Consider the following 15,488-nt stretch of genomic DNA (forward strand, 5'->3'; position numbering starts at 1 on the left):
ACACCCTGAAAAAAAATCATTTTGGGTCAAACAAAATATTTTGTTCACTCCAAACCAACATTTTTCAGTTTTGCATTTTGTCTAATGTCATTTTTGGGTGCATTTCCCCCTTTTGTAAATAAAAGCCAAATTTCTAAAGAAACAATTTCAAAATGACAGAAATGAAACAGTTTGCATTTTTAATTTTTTTTCTATTTTTTTTGGTCAAAATTATTCACCAAATTCTCCCCAAATTTGTGAGTAGTTTTGATGCCCCCAAACATGTAATTTTTTGGTGAGGTTACTATTTGCTGATTTTTTTTTTTTTTGCCTAACACTAGAGACAATGAATACAGATCACTTCAGGTCAGACCATTTTCTGACTTTCACCAGAGAGAATAATACCTAGGTTATCAAAGTACAAAAAAATATAGGGACCCATTGGACACCACAGCAAATAAAAGATGTTGGAATGATGGTGATGAGAATGGGCCAAAGTCTGCCCTCAGTTACAATACCACATACTTGGGTGAGTGTAATCTAGGGCTACAGCTGTATGGTGTTGTAATTCATTATACACTACGGCTTTCTGTCATCCTTTAGTGGCTAATCTGTGTAAGAACATAAGAATGGCCATATTGGGTCAGACCAAGGGTCCATCCAGCCCTGTATCCTTTCTGCCGACAGTGGCCAATGCCAGGTGCCCCAGAGGGAGTGAACCTAACAGGTAATGATCAAGTGATCTCTCTCCTGCCATCCATCTCCACCCTCTGACAAACAGAGACTAGGGACACCATTCCTTACCCATCCTGGCTAATAGCCATTAATGGACTGTGTAGAGTGGTTAGGGAATCTGCTACAATTTTTGAGCTAAGAAATATGTATTTTTAAATCAGATAATACAGACTTATGCTTTTAGATCCAGGTGTCCTGGAATTTGATCCCAAAGACACCAACCCATCCAGGAACATCTTGTTAAAATTGAAAAAAATATATTAATGAAAATATGCACTATATCTGACTTGTGATGTGAGGTAGCCAACTTTGTGATCCTTTGTGTTTATCTGCAAACACGGGATAAATGGTTTGTGTTTGGGCGAATGTTCCATACAAATGTTTCTGTTTAAAGAGATATCAGCTTTTGTATAAATACCTCTATTCATACTTGACTTTGTTGTTTACTGTTTGTTGTTCATCTTTTCAAAATACTTCAGCCATCCAATCAGGAGCAGTACCATGAGACTTAGGTAATCAACCCCAAATAGATTTATATATCTCAATTCACAGGTAATCAGTAATTTGTTTGTACAAATGGCTCAGTGAATAATTATAAATAATGAACAAAAAAGGAGGAAAATCACTGGTCACAAACAGAAAAAAATTCTCAATCAATAGTTGGCCCAGCTCTACTGTGAGAAGAATTTGGAATTTTAAATGGACTTACTGCTTCTGGGAAGAGGTAATCAAACCAGTAAATATGGTCCTCAAATTTATTTACTCTAAAGATCCAAAATATTTATTCTGGGAGATCTTGCCTTGCTAATGGATACGCATAAATCATAAAAAATGGATAAAGTGTGAGCAGTCAGATACCTCTGTAATGAGCACTAAAGAAAAAATAAGACTGATGTTGATCGCTAATGAGAGCAACTTAGAAGTTAAGAATTAAATTTTAGAGAGCTGGAGATGTTGGTGCTATGAGTGATATTGCTAACATGGACAAGGTTGAATGCATTTAATAAGATAGAGGCTGACCTTTGGGAAACACAGTATCTGACTAATTTTGGAGTTAATAAGGAATGTTTACAGATTTAGGTGTTGGAATGCAATAGACCACTGTGTTGATGAGAGCACAGGAACTGAATTACCCATCACCCCCACCGCTCCATTTCTAGAAAATAGATGGTTTATAGAATAATAAACCATTTAGAATGGCAGAGACGATAGGTCTCCTGGACTGGACTGGCCCAGAGGCTTCCAATTTTTGACCCTTTCTCCTATTTTGGGGGTGAGTGGGCAGGGGAGCAGTGTGGCTGTGGTTCTCTAGGCTATACCTTTGTGGCTAGAGTCCTGGAGGCATGTTCTAAGTCCCATACAGGTCCTGCCTAGAGCATAGCCCCCAACCTGCCCATAGCCATTAGAGATATAGTTAGAGTATTAAGCAGTGAAGTGGATAGAGTGGTACGGTGTAATCTGCCATTCTAGCTGTATCTCTATTACCAAAGGTGGGTTGGGGACAACACTATAGGCAGGATCTCTATGGTTAGGAAGCACATTGTAGATGGACAAGGAGAAACCGTGGGGAGCCAGAGTCAGAAGGCAGGTATGGGAAGACACTTTCAGAGAGAAGGGGGAGTCAGCCAGAGACTGCAGAAGATCTTGAGAGACAGAAATGGAGAGTTTATGCAAGTGAGACGGTATATGTTTATCTGATATGCAAATCAGGGTATTATGTCATTTGCATAAAATCTCCAAACTTCTGAACCTGCAGACTTAGCAGGCCTGGAAGTTATCAGTTTTAGAAGTCAGTTGGGACTGTGCCAGCTGACATCAGGGGCAGCAGTTGGGCCACATGACTCACGGAAGATCTTGCTGCTGGCAGCTCACAAATGGAGCTGGCAACCAGAGACAGAGAGTGCCAACAGGGCCCATGGTGGCGAGGAACACTTCTGCCCATTGTGATTAGAATGAGGTGTGGCAGAGATGTCCCACAGCACCCTAATTACAACCTGGCCTGCTCTGTCTCCCCTGTCATCAGAATAATATGGGGATTACTGCAGCTCTAGAGCAACCTCTGCAGGCTCATCGGTGAGAGAGTTATCATATATGGAGGGGAGAAGTAGGGTTCTCATTGGTGCAGGCCCCCCTTTTCCCCTCCAGAGCAGCTCTGTACCACCCACCCATGTAGTTGGTGCAGATTCCCTCTACATCCTGTTCGCAATGGACCTGAGTCTCCCAAGGATCTATTGGCATTATGCACAGTTAACATATACAGAGATATTGGGAGGATCTTTTGCCATTGAAAACCGGTTATCTAAGTCAGGATTTGGCCCTCAGTTTGTCTGACTTCCTAGAGAAACAGTAAAAACAAACAATCTAAGAGACCCTAGAACTAGGTTTCTAAATTTCCCGTGCCATCTGATATATATGGCTGTGTGTGTGTAATATATGTGCACACATTTACATGAGTATGTGTTTATTATGTACACACACACACATATGGCAATACTAATCAAGACTTTTTAACATGTACAAAAAAGTCAGGTTAGAATTAATGGTAAACCATATAAAGGTGTGATATATACAACAAGAGCCAAGTTAGAAAAGAGTCAGCTATTAAAATGGCCAAGTTAAATAAGAAACAATTGGGGCTAACTTGTCCCTCAAGGCATTTATAAGACCACACTTGGGAGCTCTTGGAAGCTAAGTTAATACTAATTCTGTTTTATTAAACTTGGCCATTTGAAGGGCTAGCCCTTCAGCAACTTGGCTCTTATTGCAGATATCACACCTTTATATGGCTGTTCTTCCCCGCTTAACTTCCCTCTTTTGGTGGACACTGAATGGGTTTGATCAGATTTGATTTACATTATTCAGGCCAATTACTGTAAAAGACAAAAATAAAAGCTCCAAAGGACAAAGTGTTCTGGCATAAAGTATAATGGGACTGACATGGACCTGTTCACATTCTTTCTGGCTTAGCTCAGCCTTCACACGTTAAATTGTAATAATCTATGTTTTCTCCTGCCAGCTTGGCTAAAGCGTCCAAAGAACTCTCCTAGAGCTAGCTTGGTGGAACCATCTGTCATCTTGCTCCAGATACATGCACACTGCTAACAGGAGTCTGGGGAGACATACACTTAGCCAAAGCATAGCTGTCCTGGCTCCCCAAGGAGAAACACTAATGCTGGCTGTAACAATGGAGGCAGAAAGAATGCAGAAAGAAAGCAGAGTTGTTTTAAATAACCCCAAATTTCTGCTCAAATTGTTGCTACTAGGGACTTTGGGACCAAAATTCTCCTCCCCCTCTCAACCATGCAGATTTAAATACACGCCCAGAGTGGGGTCCTATGACATAAGTCAGGAAAATAAAGACCAGTGGATTAACCAGGATTTTACTTTGTAGGCTATCACACACACTAACTAAGTGCTCAGAAGCATGGTGATGAATGTAGTATACATGCTTAGACAGATTAGATGGAAAGAACTAAAAATGACTTTCCTATGGTGCATAGTCACATGCCATCTAGTGACCTAGCAAGGAATTCCAACGTATGCAATAATATCTACATTAGAGACTGAATTTGGAGGCGATATGAGTTACAGACCAGAAAGTGGGTTTCACGATTGTCTCACAGAGTCTAGAAGAACTAGGGCGGGGTAATTTACATGGGGATGAGTGGGAAAAGAGGTGTGGAGCAAGAAAGGCGGCTAGGAGGTGGGTGTGAGATAATGTAAATTAAAGTAACCTCTCATCCTCTTTCCTTCTTCCAGTTTCTCTCAGGAGCTTAGGGCTTGTTTACCGGTAATGTAGACACCTTACTCAACCTGACCCAAGGCCACGCAAGTTTCTGATAACCTGCTGCTTAACTATTTTTGTGGAATTCTCTGTAAGATTTCATTTCTCAGATCACATAACTATGCAACTAATGTACAATACTATGGAAAATGCTGTCTGCACAAATATTGCAGTTGAAAGTGGTAATTGTCATTGACGTTACCAAGTACTGTAAAGAGAAATCACAGCTTACAGTTTTATGAATTCAAATCTGCCTTTTCTTATTCTCTCTCTTTTCCCCCCTCTCCTCCGAAGCAAAGTAAAATTTACTGTTTCCATGACTAGGCTTTTGTGGATAACAGGCCTACTTCTTGCAAACAGGCACCCCTTCCTTTTGCTGACAATATCAGGTGGTTGAATATAAAGGTCGGTATTTCAAAGTCCCTATGTCCCCTGTGCCATTCTGCTAGGATGCACAAGGACATATTCATAGGCGAAAAAATGACATAAATACCCTGTTATTACAATGTCAGCCAAATGTAATTAAAAGTAAATGGCTATTTATATTCTTTAGGGAAATAAAGAGATGCGGGCAATTACAGACCTGTTAGTCTGACATCAGTAGGGTACAAGGCTTTAGAACAAACTGTGAAGGAAAAAATAGTTAAATTCATGGAGGTAAATGGGATGTAATGCAACATGGGTTTACAAAAGGTAGATCAGACTAACCTGATTTCCTTCTTTGCGATATAACGGACATTTTAGATAAGAGAAGTGCAGTCGATCTAATATACTTGGACTTCAGCAAAGCATTTTACATGGTATCACATGGGAAATTATTAGCTAAATTAGAGAAGATGGGAATCGGCACAAGAACTGTAAGGTGGATAAAGAACTGCGTAAGGGGAGAAGGCAACAGGTGGCGTTGAAAGGTGAATTATAGGACTGGAAGGAAGTTACTGGTGAAGTTCATCAAGGATAAGGCTTGGGACCAATCTTATTCAATATTTTTATTAATGACCTTGGCACAGAAGCAGGAGTGTGCTAATGAAATTTGCTGGATGATACCAAGTTGGGAGGCATTGTCAATAAAGAGGAGACTTGGAATACTGGAAGACGGGAGTGACAGAAATGGGATGAAATTCAATAGTACACAAAGTGCAAGCTCATGCATTTAGGGTCTACTAGTAAAATATTTTTGCTACAAGTTGGGGGCTCATCAGTTGGAAGCGACAGAGAATAATAGAAATGTTTAATGTTTAATCTGAAATATATGAAGGTGTTTTTGAAAGCATTGAACTTCTTTAACATGATCTGTACAAGATCCTGATCCTGTGTCTTTTGAAGCCCCTGGAAGTGTCACCCACTGGGGTCCCCTTTATGGATAAAATGCTAGCCCCTCCACAGATGCCAGGGGCACAAAAGCTTTGAAAGTTTTGTGCTGTGTGGGGTGGGAGGAGACTGTGTTATGGAGAAGCAAAATGACTTTTCTCCGTGTTTCCATAAAGCAATGCTATGTGGCATCTCTGCCCATTGCAGCAAAGAAGGCCAAGACAAGGCCAGGTTTAGAGTGGGCTTGTCCAGTAGGTCAGTATTGATTGTATGAATCACATGCTCATTTTGGCTCTAAGACTTTCAGTGAGGTGGGGGTTTTATCTCAGTAGTAAATATAAAACTTTTAGTAGAATCCAATACAGTTTAACAGGGGTAATAGGTGCGGTCTGTATCTATGTTGTTTAAAGCTAAATATTAAACTAAGGAAGGTCTAGTTTTAAACTGCACCATTGTAACATGCATCTTCCTGATGCAATTTTCCTGGTCTCCAAAGAACAAACTGTACTGAGAAGCAATAACCTTCACATGTTGGGCTCTGACGTGTAATGTTTCTTTTGCCCTCCTCTCAAATTGTATGTGTGTTGGAGTCCAATGAGATCCTCTGGCCTTAGGAGCTGACTGAGGAAAGATCTATCCCTGATCTTAGTCGCTCTGCTCCAATGATACCTCAGTTCAAATGTTGGGGTTTTCACATTTCACTGCAAATATTTCACACAATCCTACTCATTTCAGAATCTTGGCTTGATACACATTGTTAATAATATATATAGGACAAACTACTATAGTATACTATGGCAGAGTAGATGCGGTATAATTGTAACCTTATTACTTAAAATACTAGACAGATCAGAGGTAATGTGTAAGGCACACATTAGTAAGTGGGTTTAAATGCATAGATTCCTAATTTTTTAAGGTCAGAACCATTATTATAATCTAGTCTGACATCCTGCATAACTAGGGCCCTACCAAATTCACGGTCCATTCTGATCAATTTCACGGCCAGAGGGTTTTAAAATTGGTCAATTTCATGTTTTCAGATGTTTACATCTGAAATTTCATGGTGTTGTAACCATGGGGGTCCTGACCCAAAAAGGAATCATGGGGGGAGGGTCACAAAGCTGATGTAGTGGGGGGTCATGGGATTGCCACCCTCACTTCTGTGCTGCCTTCAGAGCTGGGCTGTGTGGCCATGGAGCTTCCTGCAGCTGGAGGAGGCACATGGAGGTGGGTCTGATCTCCCCCTAGAATGGATGTGCAGAGGAAGAGGAAGTCTCATCTCTCCTCAGCCCAGCAGATAGCAGCTGGAGCCTGCTGAATGGTAGGGACCCCCCCGCCCTGCCCCTCCAATAGCTACATTTCACAGAGGAGGTCTGATTTCATGGTCCATGACATATTTCTCAGGGCCGTGAATTTGGTAGGGCCCTATGCATAACACAGCCCATGGAACCTCACCCAGTAATTCTTGCACCAAGCACATAACTTCTGGTTGAGCTAGAGCATCTTTTAGAAACATAACCATATTAATTTAAAGATTTCAAGTGCTGGAGAACCCATCAAGTTCCCAGGTAAGTTGTTCCAGTGGTTAATTAAAATGCATGTCAATAGCTATAAAGGAGTCTGGGTCTGATTGTTCTAAGAGAGTTCAAGGTCTCAATTTGACAGATAAATCTATGCAGCCAGAGGCTTATTCCCATGGGCAGTGCCCAGCAATGAACATGAACCTCCATGCCGAGGAAAGGTCCACCTGTAAAGATGCAACTGCAACATTGGGACGTAATTACATGAAAGGGAGTTTGATTTAGTGTAAGTAACGTGCTGAGGGGGCCAGAAGAAGGTGTAAGTTACACCTGTTTAGCCTCTGTTGTGAATGTGGCCCTATAAGTGCAAGCTATATTTGCAGTGATTGTACTACACCAATATTTGATGACACAATAAAAATAGAAAAATATATGGTTAAATAATTTTGCTAAGCCCATCATTGTGGTGACTTGGAGTATGACATAAATTCAGTTCAATAGCTCATTAGATGAAGCTATTTAAAGTAGAGAACAAAAGCCATCTCCCTCCCTGTATCATACCAACCCCCCATGATAACTAATCCAGCAGGGACAAGCAGAGTCAGGCTAATGATGGACTGAAGACATGGGCCCTGTGTCCTGCTCTTCAGCTCAATAAATCTCAGTTTTGCTTCAAAACAGAAAACTTGACTGAAATAATTGTTCAGAGGAATGAAAGTTAGGAAATCTTTCCATGTACAGCAGGGTATGGCTTGGCGGGGGGGAATAAATAATTTCCTTGTGCTTCTTTACAGTTTACTAAAGGCTGACTGCCCCATTCAAAGTGCATATCTTTTATCTGAACTTAGTCCTCTTATCGGCACAGTTTATCTGATAAGAAAAAACTGTTTTCAACTGTTGAGTTGTAATGATGGGGTTCTTTAATAAAATTGTATGGCACACCCTATCTGATTTCTATCTGGATTTGTTATCTTTCATTACAGTCATAACAGGTTACATTCATTTTGAATATCTGATGGGAAGCCTTGGAGTTGTTTCGTAATCAACCTTTTTTGGGCTTTACATTTCAAAGGAAAAGAGAATTGAACCTGGTTTCCCAAGTTCTATGTCAGTGTGCTAACCACTGAACCATCTGTCCTCTTCCCTAAAATTCAGGCACCTATCTGAAGGGGTTCAAAATTAATTTTTTTCCTGCCTGTATTTTTAAGGGTAAATATAATTGTTGATGCATTTAATACAATCATAGAAATGTAAGACTGAAAGGACCTCAGCAGGACATCTAGTCCAGTCCCCTGTTCTGAGACAGGACTAAGTATTATCTAGATCAGGGATCGGCAACCTTTGGCACACGGTTTGTTTACCTGCAGCGTCCACAGGTTCAGCCGATTGTAGCTCCCACTGGCCGCGGTTCACTGTCCTAGGCCAATGGGGGCTGCGGGAAGTGGCGCAGGCCAAGGGATGTGCTGGCCACCACTTCCCACAGCCCCCATTGGCCTGGGATGGCAAACTGCGGCCAGTGGGAGCTGCGATCTGCCGAACCTGAGGACATTTCAGGTAAACAAACCGTCCCGTCCCACCAGCAACTTTCTCTGATGGACCATATGCCAAAGGTTGCCGATCCCTGGTCTAGATCATCCCTGACAGATATTTGCCTAACTTGTTCTTAAAAATCTTCTGTGACAGAGATTCCACAACCTTCCTGGGAAATATGTTCCAGAACTTAACCACCCTTACAGTTAGGAACTTTTTCCTAATATCTAACCTAAATCTCCCTGGCTGCAATTTAAGCCCATTGCTTCTTGTCCTGTCTTCAGGGCTTAAGGATAACCCTCCTTTTTATTACATCCTTTTATGTACTTGAAGACAGTTATGTCCCCCCTCAGTCTTCTCTTCTCTAGACTAAACAAACCCATTTTTTTCCAATATTTTCTTGCAGGTCATGTTTTCTAGACCTTTAATCATTTTTGCTGCTCTCCTCTGGAGTTTCTCCAATTTTTACACCTTTCCCGAAGTGTGGTGCCCAGAACTGGACACAATATTCCACTTGAGGCCCTATCAGTGCTGACTAAAGTGGAAGAATTACTTATCATGTCTTGCTTAGAACACTCCTGCTAATACATCCCAAAATTATGTTTGCTTTTTTTGCAACAGTATTATATTGGTCGGTCTGACATCAGAAGGACGGTCTGACATCAGAAGTGCTTAAGGCGGGAGGTCAGAAACTCTGAAAAGCTCTCGCCCAAAGGTTCAGCCGTTACCTGGAAATCCAGAAGATACCGTCCAGTTGGAAAGAGTCCAATACCATCTTGCTGCATAAGAAAGGCGATCGAGAAAATCTAAAGAACTATCGCCCGATCTGCCTGCTTTCGCATGTCTATAAGTTGTTCACCAAAATAATAACAAATCGACTATCGCAAAACCTGGATGAACAGCAACCTAGAGAGCAGGCCGGTTTTTGAAGCAATTACAGCACGATAGACCACATCTTCACTCTAAACCAACTACTAGAGTGTTCGAGGGAATACAAGTTCCCTTTGTGCATTGCCTTCATGGACTACGAGAAGGCGTTCGATAGCGTGGAGACTAACGCCCGTTCTTGAAGCTCTTTCAGAACAGGGCATCAGCGCAAAATATATCATATTATTAAAGGAAGCGAACTCTGGCTGCAGCACGGATATATCGCTGTTTGATACTCCCCTCCGAATCCCCATCGAGAAAGGTGTGAAACAAGGAGATACAGTTTCACCAAAATTATTCACAGCATATCTTGAATTGGTCTTTCGACGAGCAGACCTGAAAGGCGGGATTAATATCAACGGCGAGCGGCTAAACCATCTCAGGTTCGCAGATGATATAGTGCTGATAGCTGAAAATACAGTCCAGCTTGAGAGAATGCTTAAAGAACTGAACGCGAAAAGTAGTCAAGTCAGATTAAAAATGAACCAGTCAAAAATGAAATATATGAGATCGGATGTTCTGCGAAGAACCCAAATAACTCTTGGAGGAGAGCAGATCCAAGAGGTCGACAAATATGTTTATTTGGGCCAGGAAGTCAACATGCGTCATGATCAGAAAGGCGAACTGTCGCGCAGAAAAAAAGCTCGATGGTGCACATTCAACAACATCAGGGACATCCTCCAAGGAAAGATCAGCAAAACAACTCATGTGAATCTTTTTAACTCAACCGTGCTTCCAGCGATGCTATATGGCAGCGAAACATGGTCGCTGATGAAGACTGAAGAACATCACCTGTCTGTCACACAGACGCAGCCAGCGACATAGTGTAGACCAGCCCTAAAGGCAATGGAATGAACATTTTTGGGCATTTCGCTCCGCGATCGCATCCCCAATGAAATAATTAGGCAGCAGTCTGGAGTCCGAGATGTCATTGTCGAAAGCAGGATCAGCAAAATGCGGTGGGTGGGACATGTGGCCCGACTCAGTGACAACAGATGGACTGCAGCTATATCTGAGTGGTATCCGCGAGAACTGAAATGGCCACGCGGTTGGCCTCCAAAGAGGTGGGATGATTTCTTAACAAGGAGATATGGACAAACATGGCGAAGGATGGCCAGAGCGAGAGAAGATTGGAAGACGTGTTGGGATCAGCTCAGTCTTAACTGATGAAGGACCGACAGTCTACGCAGTCTACGCATTATATTGGTGACTCATATTTAGTTTGTAATTCACTATAATCCCAAGATCGTTTTTCTGCAGTATTCCTTCCTAGCAGTTACTTCCCATTTTGTATTTGTGCAATTCATTATTCCTTCTTAACTGTAGTACTTTGCATTTTGTTCTTATGAATTTCACCCTATTTACTTCAGACCATTTCTCCGGTTTGTCAAGACATTTTGAATTCTAATTCTGTCCTCCAAAGCACTTGCAACCCCACCCAGTTTAGTATCATCCACAAACTTTATAAGTATACTTTCTATGCCATTAACCAAATCATTTATGAAGATGTTTAATAGAACCATACCCAGGACAGATCCCTAAGGGACCCCACTCAATATGTCATTTTAGCTCAATTATGAATCCTTGATAACTACTCTCTGAGTATGGTTTTCCAGCCAGTTGTGCACGCACCTTATAGTAGATTTCTCTAGGCTATATTTCTCTACTTTGTTTGAGAAAGTCATGTAAGACTGTATCAAAAGCCTCACTAAAGTTGAGATATAGCGCATTTTCCCCCCACCCACAAGGCTTGTTACCGTGTCAAAGAAAGATATTAGGTTGGTTTGACATGATTGGTTCTTGACAAATCCATGTTAACTGTTACTTATTACCTTATTTTCTTCTATGTGCTTACAAATTGATTGATTATTTGCTCCATTATCTTTCTGAATACTGAAGTTAAGCTGACTGGTTTATAATTCCCTGAGTTGTCCTTATTCCTCTTTTTAGAGGTAGATACTGTATTTGCCCTTTCCCAGTCCTCTGGTTTCTCTCCTGTCCTCTGAGTTCTTAAAATTAATCGCTAATGGCTCAGAGATCTCTTCAGCCAATTCCTTAAGTATTCTAGGATATATCAGGCCCTGCAGACTTGAAGACATCTAACTTGTCAAAGTAATTCTTAACTTATTCTTTTCCTACTTTAGCCTCAGATCCTACCCAATTTACAAGGATGTTCACTATGCTAGTTGTCCAATCACTGCTAACTTTTTAGGTGATAAATGATACAAGAAAGTTATTTAACACTTCGACCATTGCTGGTTTTTCTGTTATTGTCTTTCCTTCCTCACTGAGTAATAGACCTACCCTATCCTCATTCCTCCTCTTGCTTCTCATGCATTTGTAGAATGCTTTCTTGTTACCCTTTATATCTCTAGCTCATTTAATTTCATTTTGTGCCTTGGCCTTTCTAATTTGGTCCCTAAATCATTGTGTTGTTTTTTGTGTGTTCATCCTTTGTAATTTGACCTAGTTTCCACTTTTTATATGACTCTTTTTTTGAGTTTCAAATCATTGAAGATCTCCTGGTTAAGCCAGGGTGGCCTCTTACCATACTTTCTATCTTTCCTATGCTTCTGGGATAGTCTGGTCTTGTGCCCTTAATATGTTTCTTTAAAAAACTTCCAACTCCCCTGAACTCTTTTTCCCCCTTAGACTTGCTTCTCATGGGATCTTACGTACAAATTCTCTGAGTTTGCTAAAGTCTGTCTTTTTGAAGTCCATTGTTTTTATTCCGCTGTTTTCCCTCCTACCATTCCTTAGAATCATGAACTCTATTGTTTCATGATCACTTTCACCCAAGCTGCCTTCCACCCTCAGATTCGCTACTAGTTACTCCCTGTTTGTCAGAACCAAATCCAGAATGGCCTCATCCCTAGTCGCTTTCTTCACTGCCTATAATAAAAAGTTGTCTTGAATCATAGGCGCTGACTCTGTGGGTGCTTCGGGGATGGAGCACCCATGGGGAAAAAATGGTGGGTGCTGAGCAACTACAGGCAGACCCCCTATCAGCTCCCCCACTCCCAGCACCTCCCGCCCTCTGGGGGGCCCCGCATATCAGCACTTACCCCTCCCTCCCTGCGCCTACCACCCACTGCGATCAGTTGTTTTGTGGCATCCAGGAGGCTCGGGAGAAGCAGGAGGAGGAGCGAGGACGTGGTGCATTCGGGGGAGGGGGCGAGACTGGGTGGGAAGAGGCGGGGCGGTGGTGGGGTCTTGGGGGAAGGGGTGGAGTGGGGGCGGGTCCTGGGGCAGAGCTGGGGGTCGAGCAACCCCAGCACTTTGGAAAGTCAGTGCCTGTGTCTTGAATACATTCCAAGAAAATGTTGGATAATCTTTGATGTGTTGTATTTATTTTCCCAACAGATGTCTGGATAGTTGAAGGCCCCCATCACTAAGTCCTGTGTTTTGGATTATTTTGTTAGTTATTTAAAACCTCATCTACCTCTTCTTCCTGGTTAAGTGGTCTATAGTAGCCACCTACCATGACATTACCCTTGTTTTTTAGCCCTTTTATCCTTACCCAGAGACTTTCAACAGGTCTGCCTCCCACTTCTATCTCAACCTCAGTGCAAGTGTATACATCTTTGATATACAAGGCAACAACGTCTTCCTTTTTCCCTGTCTGTCCTTCCTGAACAAGCTGTACCCTTCTATACCAATAGTCCAGTCATGTGAATTATCCCACCAAGTTTCTATGATGCCAATTATGTTGTAATGGTGATTATTCACTAGTAATTATAGTAATTCCTGTTTATTCCTCATACTTCTTGCATTGTATGCATATATCTAAGATATTCATTTGAGTTCCCTTCTGTATTCCCCCTTGTCTCTCCTTTGTCCCTGCTGTGATTGCTCATGTTCTCCCCAGATTCTGACTCTTCATCCAGGTCTCCATGTTTTGCACTTACACATGGGTTTTTATCTCCTGCCAGTCGAACCTAGTTTAAAGCCTGCCTCACTAGGTTAGCCACTCTGGATCCAAAGATACTCTTCTCTTTCCTTGACAGGTGGACCCCATCTCTGCTCAGCAGTCCTTCTTCTCTGAACAGGATCCCTTGGTCGAGGATGCTGAAGCCCTACTGGTGACACCATTCTCACAGCAATGTATTTACATCCAGGATGTGTCTGTCTGTGCTCGGGCCCCTACCCTTGACCAGAAGGATCAATCAGTGCAACACCTGCCCCCTCCCGCCAACTCCTTTACCCTTACTCCCAGAGCCCTGTAGTCACTTCTGATCTACTCAGGATCAAACCTCGCTGTATCAATAGTGCCCACATGGATAGTAGTCAGAGGGCCGGATGAACCTCAGCAATCCTTCTGTAATGTCTCAGACAAGGACCCCTGGCAGGCAGCACACCTCCCAAGATGGCATGTCAGGCTTGAAGATGGATGTCTCCATCCCCCTAAGAAGGGAGTCCCCGACCACTACCACTTTTCATTTCATCTTGGGAGTGGTGAGGATTGCAGCCACAGCCATGGGAGTACATGGCTTCTCCTCCTCCATGTTTGGGGGAGATTCCTCATCCCTCCTTGCCAGGGCAGCATACCCTTTCATTCCCTGATAATCCATTAATTTGCTTATCAATAAAAATCCAACAAAATACTCCCACTTCTATCTCAACCTCAGTATAAATGGTACTAAATTAACCTCCCCCCCCTTTTAAAGTTAACAATATGTCAAAGGTACCTACACTTGGAAAGCCTATATTTTATCCACCGAGAGAGAAAACATTTGAATTAAAGTGAAGAAGTTTCATTTACGATGGTTATGCAACTTCATTTATGATTAACAGCATGAGTCAGGGTTGTCTTAGGTCTATGAGGCAACATTAAGGAAAAATGAAAGGGCCTGGTCCTGCATCTTTGCCCACACTAAAGCCAGTGGGAGTTTTGAATGTGTAAGGAATACAGGACTGGGCACTGTAGCAGGGTGATCTATCCCCTTTAAAAGGCAGTGAGGACTGGCATCAGCCAAACCCCATTCCAGGACTTCTGGAACAGATGCTGGGAAAGAGGAAGTAATATTGGGGAAAATTGAAGGGTCTGCAGAGAGGAGCCTTGGGGATCCAAGCAGGACAATGTCTGGGAAAGAGGGGAGTTTAAATTAGCTGCCTCTTCCCTCCTTACCTTGTCAGTGTTGTCCCTCCATTAGTTGTAAAGTACTGAGTTAGTTGATTTTATAGATTCAGATTCTTAAAATGTTTTTTGCATATGTATGTTGACACGATGCTGTATATTACAGATGGTAAATATTAATTTATAGCATTTATTTATCATTTTTGTATAGTGATATTTGTACTGAAAAGCAAAAATTCTTTAAAAGACTTTAATAAAAATGTGTGATAAAGGTGATATCTGTAACCCATCATAGGGGAAGAGGAAGTGAGGTGTGGGAGCTCATTTTAAAAATGTATGTCAGGTTTTCTACAATTTAACGATTCAGCATATCTGCTACAATTAAATTACAGCTATAAACTGTGAGATAACACTAAGCTTGTGTGGGATGGTAACACTAGGTATAAAATGAATTATGTTCCTCACGGTCAAGTACATCTGAGACATATAAATCTATATAAGGTAGTGAGTCCTTGGAGAAATAAGGGAGTGTATCCATGAACTGCATGTTCTCAGAAAAAGCCTTTGGGCTCCGCTTTTGCCTAGAGTTGAACCAGCATGACTAAGAACAGGATTTGGTCCATAA

This window comes from Terrapene carolina, unplaced genomic scaffold (assembly GCF_002925995.2).
Source record: "Terrapene carolina triunguis isolate 2854851 unplaced genomic scaffold, T_m_triunguis-2.0 Scaffold21, whole genome shotgun sequence".
In the NCBI taxonomy this organism is placed as follows: domain Eukaryota; kingdom Metazoa; phylum Chordata; order Testudines; family Emydidae; genus Terrapene; species Terrapene triunguis.